The sequence below is a fragment of the Castor canadensis genome, chromosome 2 (genome assembly GCF_047511655.1).
Source record: "Castor canadensis chromosome 2, mCasCan1.hap1v2, whole genome shotgun sequence".
Lineage (NCBI taxonomy): Eukaryota > Metazoa > Chordata > Mammalia > Rodentia > Castoridae > Castor > Castor canadensis.
In genome coordinates, this window is record NC_133387.1 from 192,779,504 (window position 1) to 192,791,853 (window position 12,350).

Genomic DNA, 12,350 nt, shown 5'->3' on the forward strand with positions numbered 1-12,350 from the left:
GTTTGACACTTTAATCTATAAAAAAGAAACAGACCCCAGTACTTTGCTGCACTTTCAACTCAACATGGTCACTCATGAGAGTTCCTCAGGCCTTTCACTCAGCACAAACTCTGAACGTAGCTTTGTGTTATGTTTGTGGAGGAACGAATATGGGAGACCATTGACCATGAGAGGCAAAAGAGCTAAACCCACAAGAGCCCTTTAATAAAATCATTCTCCCTAGCCTCAGAGAGAGCATTTGGCTCCTAAAAACCTCTATTATTGGGAATTACTGTATCTCCCATCCAAAAGGCCAGTTCTCCACCCTGGTAGGGGACTTGATCTGCTTGGGACAAAAGTTTTACAATGATACTACTCAGGAGACTCAGTGGTGCCGGCGGTGGGGGGGGGGGGGGCGGAATCCCACCCACCCAGAGCCCCAACCGCACCTGCTGGCTACAATAGCCTGGAATAATCGCAATCTCTGAGTACTGCTGTTTACAGATTGATGATGAAAAAAAAGGTAATTAAAGAGATTACTGACAAGATAAAAAAGCTTGCCCATGTCCCTGTGCAGACTTGAAAGGGATAAAATTCTAATGACCTATTGGGGGCTGGTTCTCAACCCAGGTAGGTTCAAGATGTTCCTTTTCTTAAAAGTATGTGTGATATTACCCTGCCTAGTCCCCCAGTACCGTGGTCTTTATCAAGATGATGTTCTTTGACCAAGAAGTGGGTCCCAGCATCAAAGGGGGGAATGTGGCAGGAAGATAGGGAGGGGGAAGAGAGATTAATGAGTGCTATAGTAAAACAAAGGAGTTAGAGAAAGTTACCCGGAGACCAGAGGAGAGTCACTTAGTCCCAGAGGTTAAAACAGCCAAAGAAATCACATGTGATCATGTATGGGACAAACTGTACTCCCCATTTCTGTAACCTACTCTAAATTGTATGTAAGGAAAGTCCCCTTTGTTCTCAGGGCTCAGCCTTTGAACATGAGTCCACTCAGTCACTGCTGGCTTGCTTAATAAACTTGCTTCCTGAAAGCTTTGGTGCCCTCTCAGTCTCTGTCTGAGCCCTCCCGCAACATAAAGTTTTACTATACAAGGCCACTCTGCTATGTAATAGAATGGATTTTATGGACCTATGGAGTTCTGACTAAAAACTAAAGTAGCAGTTGGACTCAACATACCTACTAATATTTTGGTGATAAAATTGTGACTGGGGTTGCCTGAGAGTTAATCATCATGGTAATGAATGCTTTAAAACAAATAAACTAAGACTCTTAGACATGGTGCTAAGGCAGTACTTCTTCAAATGTGATCTAGAGATAGGGTTTTCCAGAGGCCCAAGGCTGTACAAAACAGAATTCATTGAATAATTTATTGAGCACCTGGTATAGTAAAGGTACCATGCTAGATATTGGGGATACAGTATTGGAGACACCTTTGTGCCTGATTTTTTGTTTAAGATACCATTCCCCCCATGCTAATAAAGACTAAAAACTCTGTGAGTCCTGGTGCACAGGTCTGCACTCCTGCCAGGTAAGTCCAAGGGAGTTTAATTAATCTGTAAAAGATGATTTATTATGCAGGAATCTGAGAGCAAGAAACTGATGTCAGAGAGAAAGGCTAAACTTTGAATATTTTGTGACTGACACTGCATATGATATTCCTACTTAGAAATATTAATGGTCCAATCTTCTGGGAGAGGTATTAATATTACAATAGACATCTTCTATACCGGACTTTATTTTTAAGGAGGACAGTGACAATTTTGAAGGAATAAAGTTAAGTTTAGTGAATAGGAGAAGATGTCCTTTTTTTTTTTTTTTGGCAGTACTGGGGATTGAATTCAGGGTCTCAGTCTACCTAGGCAGGAACTCTACCACTTGAGCCACATCCCAGCCCAAAAAATGTCTATTTTGATGTCTAGAAAACTTTTAAGACAATGCAAAATAACTATAAAAACATTTGGTATGGACAATTTTTTTAAAAAAATGTGTCCATTAAAAACAAAGCAATGAGAGAAGATACAAAATGCACAAAACTTGACGAGAATGTTACTTTGTAAATGGTGCTGGGTCAGACATGGTTGTCTATGACATCATTTCTCTTCATGGTCATAGCCAAGGCTATTTCTTGGACCTCAGTAGTGGTATAATGTGGTGTAAAGGTGTAAATTTAAATATTTAAATTGCTCATTGCTGACCCTAAGTTTGATATCGTCTTCAACAATGCTGTGGGTAGAATAGTGAAGCTTGCTGCAATTGCCAATGGCATCATCAGACTGCTGATAATGAGAACTCCTGGCCCCTCTGGTATCAGGTTTGAAGGAATCAATGTCTAAGAGTGTCAAAACATACTCAGTGATCTCCATCTCCCCTTATTTCTGTCATTGAGTTGGAGGATAGAGTTGAGATGGTTATGGTCAGAATGGCAAAGAAGTGGTTCCTTCTTTTTAATCTTTTGAAGAAATAAATCTACCTCCTACAGAAAGGGACAGATCTTTTCACTGGGAAGAAAACAGTTATCCATTGGGAAAAAGAAAAACTAAGGAGGTGTGGAGGAGAGTCAATAACCAGGAATCAGTAATGAAAAATCTCACTTCTGTTCTTTTCTCAGGAATAGAGACTCAGCCTAAATAATCTGATTTCACATGTAGTCTGCATTAAACATCATGGCTTCTTCTCTCATGTTATGTTCTCTATTATGATAAACCTAACAGTTTGTCATGCTTTGCTGACTGTGGAGTGCAATCTATACGTTTCTACAATGTACACGAAGTGAAGAATTGGAATTGGGTACTAGTTTATTTAAGAGAATTCTGGTGGATATTTAGTTCAGAATAATGAAAAACTAGAATAACAAATATAACATTTAATACAGATGACTTGGTCATATGAAACTATTGCAAGGACAAGACTGACACACTGAAGCACTAATTACTATATATTATAACATTTTTGCTGATGACTTATTCTAACACATGTAAATTTGTGGAGTTGTTTCATTCCAAAATATTTTCTAATAAAAGAGTTACATTTATACCACATTTATATACTACTACATAAATGTTGAATGGAGACAGTATACCATAATGACACAACATTGTATCATTTGACTTAATTTTCAATGTCCTACTTACAATAAATATAAAACCTAAAGTCTTATAAGTATTTGTAGAATAAAGTTGTTGGGATTTTTTTTTTTGGTCACTGTTTTTGAGACAAAAATCTCACTATGTCACCCACGCTGGCCTTAGATTTGTAATCCTTCTGCCTTTGTCCCCTTAGTGCTGGGATTACAAGTGTGTATCACCATGCCTGGATCAGAATTTTTCCATTTTTATTTCAAACTGGATTCTTCTGAGCATCATCACTAGCATCACTGTTAGGTGCAACAACACTGAAGCTCAAGTGACATGATAAATGTTGGTGCCTTAAAATTTCCTTTTCCTGCCAACTTGTGGTAGAAAGATAAGAAAATGGAATAAAGAAGGTATGCTCTTTTCCACAATAGCTATTTATGTGGTGGAGAAAAATTTGATTTAGGCTTTTGTTCAAACATTCATAAAGGTTTTAAAATATGTTTGCTAATTTAAATTAAATACCATATCATATAGGATACAAAAATCCTATACTAAAAACAAAATGGTAATCTTTGTCATTGTGATTATTTTAGTAAGTCCAAAACAACATGTTTTTCCCCCATTTTTGGAACTATGCAATTGGTAGTATACTCTACTTTTTGTTTTTCTAAAGTTTTCATTTGTACAAATTAATCACACATAGGGATTTCTTAGTGGTGTTTACAGAGTGCTTATAATGTACTTGATCAATTTCACACCCTCTGTGTTACTCTTTCTTAACCACTTTTGCTTCTCCATCCTTTAAACAGTTTTGGTGGGGTTCAAGGTGCTATTTTCATACATATATATAATGTACTTCTAAAACAATCACCCCCTCATCACTCTACCCTTTCCTCTTCTCAAATTTGTTGGTCCCCCACCCCCCAACAATTTCCCCTTTACAATCAAGTCATATTATTTTTTTAGGTCTAGATTCCATATATGAGTGAAAACATGAGCTACTTACCTTCCTGAGCTTGGCTTATCTCGCTTAACATAACGATCTCCAGTTCCATATATTTTCTTGTAAATGATACATTTTCATTCTTTTTTATAGCCGAATAATACTCTGTTGTATATATGTACCACATTTTCTTTATCCGATCATTGCTTGTTGGGCACATAGGCTGGTTCTATATCATGACTGTTGTAAGTAGTGCTGCTATAAACATGGGTATGCAGCTGTCTTTCTTGTATGTTGACTTATATTCTTTTGGATATATGCCCAAGAGTGGTAGAGCAGGATCATATGGTAGTTTCATTTTTAGTTTCTTAAGGAACCACCATAGAAACTTCCATAGTGACTGGATTAATTTATATTCCTACCAACAATATATAAGGGCCTTTTTCAAAATTTTGCATCCTCACCAGCATTTGTTGTTCTATGAATTGGTAATTATATTTTGAATAAATAAGAGATGGATGGGTTGATGAGTGATGTATAAGTAGGTAAATATATATGTAAGTAGGTAAACGGAGAGGGAAGAATGAGTGAATAAAATAACGAGCATGCAGAAAGGCTTTCACCTGCCTGGAATTACATACAGTTCAAATTTATCTTATTATCTGACTGGATTTCAGGTGATGTGTTTCAATGCTTGGTTTATAATATGTTATTGGATATATGGAGATATTTCTTATACTAATTTAATATGCAAACTGAAAAAGATGAAGATTATTGTGACATCCTGTATCCAGTCAATATCTTTTTAGTGCAATGTGCTAAGTTCTGCTAAGCACTGGTAATATGGAGACAGCCCTAAAAAGCTCATAGTCTAGTAGAAAAAGTATGGATTTATGTAAAACAGAAAGTTGTGGATCAGAGATATGAATCACTTTCAGATATGTGATCAGACTCTCTGTAATTTATCTTTCTTTAGTATGCCAAGAAATTTCTTACACATAATAAAAGGATTCCACTAAAAACCATGTTGACTCCCAGCTTGGTGTATGTTATAAAATGCCTTGTTCCTCACGCAGTACAGGTACACAGGCCACGCCATCATGTATTTGAGTGCGTCAATCATAATACTGAGCAGCATGGAGTGATGTGCCTTTGAAAATCTGACTTTTCAGCCCTTGAAATTCAACATGACAGCTGTGCTTAGAGTACCTGTTCTTTCTTTTGTTATTGTATAACGGGTATTTCTTCTATGGATCATTGCTGAAATTCAACATTACAAATTCACAATTAACTTCTTTCACTTCAATTCACCAAGCATGCTTGAATGCATAACATAAATAAGACACATTCTAGGGGAGAGTCTACATATTGAGATCCTAAAAATTAGTAATATTAACTGAAGATAATTTAAAAATGATAACTAGCACAGGCTCTAAGTACCAGGCGCTGTCTGAAGGACTTTATACATCAGCTCAAATGTGTTGAGGGATTCCACAAGTCTCTGACTTAATTGTTTTCTGTAAACTTGGGAATAAAGGAAATGAGAAATTATGTGCTAAGAAGAGGTTACTTTCAAAAGTCCCTTTTTTATTTGCTAGATTGCTTCAGCCAGAGCTTCTTTCGAGCCAGGATAGAAGGAACTCCTGTGGATGGCAGGATTAGCAACAGTTTTTTATGATAGGGAAGCAGCTAATGAAAGTAGGGAGAACTTGGAGTTTCAAGAGCCACTAATATGTCTGTTTTTAAAAATTATAAGATCTATCCTTTTATGAAACTAAAAAGCATGCTTTAGTTAAATAGGTTAGAATTCAATTATATTTACCTATTTTTGATTCTACTCTTCTCTTTCTTTATTTTTGGTAGAACCATGGTTTGAACTCAGGGCTTTGCACTTCCAAAGCAGGTGCTCTACTGCTTGAGCCACACCTCCATTCCATTTTACTCTGGTTATTTTGGAGGTGGGGGTCTCCTGTCTTTCCAAGTATCTAGGATTATATGTGTGAGCCAAGGACCCCAAGCTACTACTCTTATCTCTTGATTAAAGTTCTGAGTGACTTTGGTCCTTCAAATATGAAGGGAGACAAATATCCTAGAATTTCTTTTTAAAAGGAGGGGGAGAAGCGTCCAAGAGAAAAATAAATTGTAACAGTAATGCCACCATGCTGTCAGTACTCCATGTAGAGAGAGGTGCAGGTGAATGAAGTGAATCACAGAAGTATCTGTGTAGCAGGCCTCCATTTGAAGGAGATACACTGGCTGGAAAAAAATACCAAGGGCCAGATGGAACTGGAAGTGGGAGAAGCCCCCAGAAAGGGGCTGTGGATGGAATGCAGAAGCAGGTTAGGCACATAAAGCAGGCCAGGTGGAATATGGAAATAAAAGCCAAGTGCAGAGATTTTGCTCCATGATCCGAAGAACAGACAAGGAAGAAGAAATTCATGATCCTATGAAGAGCTCCACTAAAGGGCAGCCAGACAGCCAAAAGTAGACTAACCTAAAATATAAAGCTTACTCTCAAATCTGTCTCAGGGTGCTATGCTCCTTTGTCTAGCAGCCTGCCGTTTTCTTTCCTTCGACTGGTGTCCTGATATAGCTTTGCTTTCTCCAACTCTCCTGTCTCAGTAAATCTTTTACCAACCCCCTGCTTGGAAACCCACAACAGTATCCATAATGATTTTTGTTCTCTTAAAATGGCAGAAAAAAAAACCTCTAGAAGAGTTGTTCGTAGCTAAATCCTAATGAACAATTCATAATTTCATAGTTTGTTGGAACATAAACTAAAAAAACTTTCTTACATAGGTGGAGAATTGTTAAGAAATTTCTAGTATACCTTGTTATTTAGACAGTGCCATCAAAATTGTGAATTGTCCATATTTTTGTTAAATGAGCAGAAAAGGATCAGGAAAAATTGAACCCATAGTTCTGCTTCAGAATCACTTTGGAAGTGTTTTCCAAACAAACATGATGGAACATCATCTATGCCTCATGAAACAGATCTTTGGGGACCAAGGCCCAGGCCCTGCATGGTTTTTGAAAACTTTCCCAGGTGATTCTAATGCATGTAGACGATTAAGAACCACTCAGGAGATGAGCCAAGTTTTGTAAAACTAGCATCTGAAACTCATTTGTTTCATATTTTATTAGATTTGTGCAATAAAATAATAAATTTATATGTTGCCCCAGGCTGAACCTTCTAAACAGGTCTATTGTGGATAGACTATGCTGTTGTTATTTTCTTTCTTTGCCTAAGTGAAACCAGTGCATTATTAGCACAACAGTGAGAACATTTAATAGGTGCTACACAGAGGGAAGCAGAAGCGTCAACTTCCCCAAAATGCTTGCCATCCCTTACCATTAACATTTATTAGGCTGTGACAGGCATGGTAAGGCCACAAGGGACTGGGTCAATTCATTTACAAGGGAACATGATGTAGCATACAGAGATGGGGGAAGAGCCTTAAACATTTTTTTTAAAAGGAGAGCACCCAACATTTCTAGAGCTTTACTTTATAGCAGGCTTTACTCGGAGCAGTTTACCTGTATTATTTCATCCTCATTATAGCCTTAAAGTTTGTCCTTTATTATTCTTACTTTACAACAAGGCATGTAAAGAGGTCAAGGTTACACATTTCATAATGATGGAGGAAGCAAGATTTCAGGCACTGGATTGGAGAAACCACATTTTAACTACAAGTGATATTGTCTCTCAAGGCTATATTAGTTGACTGCTATTTGGTGAGAGAGAATGGAGGTTACAAGTTTTATTCTGTTTCTGTGCTTCACTAGGTTGTAAGTCAAAGGCAGCTCCAAACATAGTGGAAATTGGGCTGTATTTTTGAGAAGGGGCAAGAAAGAATGGATATCACCCATGCGAAGAGACCACACATGCCTCCTTCTTCCCTGGCTCTCCTTGCTCTCCCTTTCCTTTATCCTTTCTTTTCTTTTTTCCTCCCCATCCCTTTTCTTTCTCTATTCGTTAGGCAGTTAGTTTACAGGTGTCACTCACAGAAATTTCTTTAGTGTTCTTGGGGATTCTCAGATATAAGCACCTGGGGAGGGCAAGAAAGGGTCAGAGAGACAAACACTATGCCAGACAAAAGAGGAATGGTAAAAAGCACGGGTAAGAATGCTCCACAGTGGAAAAGCAGAAAGAACCAGGAAGGCAGGTAAGCTGAGTGGAGGGAGGGAGGTGTCCCTGGTGACTTCCGATAATTAGAACACCAATTAGGTTCACATGAAGGTTAGAGGGAAGGGAGGAGGTTACAGATTTGAGATGACTGTATCTGGGAGTGCAAAAGAGGAATGTAGTTAGACACAAACAATATCCATGTAAAAGTGAGAGATGTCTCTGGAGGCTGGTGAGGGTCAAAGAAAGCACATGCCTTAGACTGGGATGGACCACTACCAAAAAAGACACTTGTCCCACTTAAATATCAATGGAACTATAAAATCATATGTTAGAGTGAAAAAGACCTCTGAAATAATCGAGTCAGGTACTTTAAAAAAAATTAGCCACAGAACTCTTATGAATGACCTTGTACTGTGAACCCACAACCAACAGAAACAGACCTGCTCTCAGTAAAGTTGGGGTCAATGTCTCTCTCCTCTCCTCACTCCACTGTGCATGGAGTATGTTACTACTTCTTGGGAAACCCAAATACAGCTCTAAGGACCAAAATCAGTGATTTGGTCCAACTTCCCTATTTTACAGAGAAGGAAACTCAGGTACAAAAGGTTATGGGATTGCCAGAAGAAAATTCTCTTCACTTGTTCCCCAGGCAGCTTGTTTTCTGCTCTATCACTCTGCCTTTCAAATAGCAAGCAGAATGAGTCAAAGAATATATACTGAGCTCTACTGTGTGCAAGACTTGTCCTGGGTGCTGTAGGGTAGCATATGAAAGCATAAGCTATGGCCTTCAAAGGCCTTATAGCTTAATTGGGGAAAATTGAATAACAAGGTAAGAGATAAATAGTTGAAAGAAGTCAGGAGGTAGTACGTACATATGTGACCAGTGCACAAATGATGTAAACCACACCCAACCTGATTCTTCTTCCCTGAGGGCTTGGTTTGCTTCCACAGTGAGAACCTTTTGAGCACACCTGGAGTTCTTGACCTCTCACCTGCAGGTACAAACCTGCCTCAGCTGACTACCCCCGGGTCTGACCAAGGCAGGGGTAACCCAGGGTTATATCCCTGGGTCTAGTTTCAGGTGCTTTGTGAAGGTTTCAGAAGAGCTTCCTGCTTCATTATTCTTGTAGTTTCTGAGCTCACGGTGTGAACTTACTTTCCCAGAGAAGCAAGGCCCAGCTTTGCTTTTGAAAATTTTCCTGGAAGTGGACTTTACTATAAGCCCTGGCTTTTTACTCATAGGAGAATTTGCTAGAAGATGCCTGCTGGGAATTCCAAGAATTGTCTGCTGCAGGAGTGTTTTGTTTTGTTTTGCTTTTTGGTCACTGTATTTTGTGATGACTCTGCTATATTATGTGGCTTGCATGTCATTAGTCTGTGTCCTGCTTTTTGGATGTACTGTTTTCTACTGTTACCCCTAGCCCAGTGGACTGATGTCTAATCCTACATGCAGTTCTGAATGTTCCTTTGGGGTTTTGGTGCCCTATGGGACAGTGACTGAAAAACTTCTGTTTTAGCTGGTGTCTTCAGGCCTTTGCAGCTCCTGGGCTGACTGGACATGGGCTGACCTTATTTAAGTGTGTTTGCACCTTTCTGGTCCATATTTCAACTAAGGGGCTGGAGGTTCATTTTTGACAACCTGACTTACAAAGAAAAGTGTAACTCTGTGGCATCTGGACCAACAGATGCTGGAGAATGCCACTCTGAGGTTGTACATCTCTCTCCCCATCAAGGAGGACTGACTCGAAGACCCAACTTATAGGAATGCCATCCTGGTACGGCCTACCTCACTGACAGTTCTGTCTGGCTATTTTGTGTGGACTTAACTCTTTTTCTAGAGCCTAGAATCTTGTCATAGACTCTTCTACTGACCACAGGAAAGCCAGGCTGGAAGTCACTTGCCTCAAGGGGTGATCCACCTGCTGTGAAACAGCCCCATTCACATCTCCTATGAGACCTTTATAGACAAACCCTGACAAAGTTTTGGGGAAGAGAGAAATGATATAAGGGAGAGGCAGTGCACTAGCTTTTTAATTCTAGGCTGCAGATCTTTCTCCAGAATGAAGTGTATCATGGCAGAAAGGATCTCAAGCCCCAACCTGCCAATCTTGGCAGTCTGAGTGCCTTTCACTTACATGCCCAGTGTGCACCAAAGGTGGATGTGGCTCAGCTCTGTATTAAAGGCTTGACAGATCCCTGCTGTCTGGGCTCTCTATATTGTCCAATTCCACATGACCTGTAACTCTGGCTTCCTGACCATCATTTGGTATGGTAACTGTATTGCTTGGAGGGATGGGAATTTCATTTTTCATGCCTTGTTTAATAGGATGGGATCTTTGTCAGCCTTGGCTATGTCTTTAGTAATATATTATTGGTTGGAGCCTAAATCTTCAGATCCAAATTGGAACCTTGCGTGTAGGCCGTTGCTTCTCCAACATGTGTTGTTATTAGTATTACTTATTTGACTTGAAATAGTCCAACTCTTACTGGGTATACCTGAGAGGTGTGTCTTCCCTTGAAGGCTGTCACTTCCGCAGTATCTGGCTGTTCGGTGAGGAGACAGCATTCCATGATTAATGAACAACACTCCCAGCCTTTCATCCTTTCCCTCAGTGTTTTGGGAGCACGTGGAGTTTTCTCTCCATGTAATTAGGATCTGAGAGCTTATGTCATAGTGATCAAAGACTGAAACCCAAATTCTTCAGCAATTTCTTTTTCTTTTCTTTCCTCTTTTTTTTTTTTTTTCATCACTGGGGTTTGACCTCAGTGCCTCCTGCTAGGCAAGAGGCACTCTACTGCCTGAGTCACTCCACCAGCCATGTTTTGTGTTGGGTATTTTCGAGATAAGGTCTTGAGAATTATTTGCCTAAACTGGCTTCAAACTGTGAATTGTGATCCTTTTGATCTCTGCCTCCTGAGTAGCTAGGATTACAGGCATGGACCATCGGTACCCGGTTTCCTTCAGCAATTTCTATATGTCAGACTTCCTTGGGAACTCTCTTGTCTAATTTGTACTCTGGGTGAAGAGTGTGCTGATGTTGCCTGCCTCCTCTCCCTCGAGACCATCTCTGCCAAACATTTGTCCCAAACCTGACCTAGACAGGAAGGTATGAGCTTAGATCCTGATCCAAGAAAGGATTGTATGGATATAGGGCTTCCCTAAGTCTCAAGCTGACCATTTCCTGTGACTTAAAATAAAGATAGGTGACTGATTCTCACTTAATCCTGTGCTCTCATCCAGATGAATAACCTAATAAATACATGCATGTCTCAAACATGCTCACAAAATCTGAAAAGTATAGCTATCAGAAGTAATATCCTTGAAACATATCTTCCCTTAGGAAATCTAAGTGGAGCTCTCAAATCTAAGTGTTATTGGTTAGAACACCAATGAAAGGTTCTCAGTTCTTCCTTCATGTCCTCTTTGAATGTCACAGCGAACCTCCCTTTATAACTATCATGTACTAATTAAAATTAAAAAAAAAAAAGAAAAAGAACTAAGGGCAGCTCTAGGTGGCCTCAAGACAAAGCCACATGCTTTATAAAACAGCACAACCAGGAAAGTAAGGTATTATTTTGGAAGTGAACTTCTTACTGCATGGTAAGTGCCAAATTCCTACAATTATCCTATAATAACTGGAGGAATACTTTTTTCTTGTGGTATTAGGTCTGAACCCCATCCCCTTCAATACATTGGCCTCCTTTTATTTGCCCAATTGGCTTCTATTTAACAGCTAATTAACAAGCAAGGGGGCATGATACATACCATTAGGTTTTTCACTGCTCTCAAAGGTACCTAGTAGGGCCCAAGAAACTAAATCTCCCCCAAATACGTGATGGTTCTCTTTTGTTAAAACACCTCATAGTTGAACCCCCATTCTTCCAGGAGATCAAATGCTCTTTGGTCCCTACTACTACTTTAATAATTGGCATGAACGAGAGGCCCCGACTGAGTCATTGGCCCTGGCCACTGTATCAAGTGTTCTGACTGTAAATTATATTTGCATCTTGTGTTCTGTGACTTGTGGCTTAAATCCTAGTTTATCTTTCTGCTTCTGCTTCCTGTCACTGCTACTGCTAGTTGACTTCCTGGTATAAACTGGGCTAAATTTTGAGAAATCTGTTGTTACCATGGCTTAGTAACATGTGTTTAAAACTCTTAACACTTGACCTTAGGCCTCCTTAACTGTAAACAGAAGTCTGGGATCATTT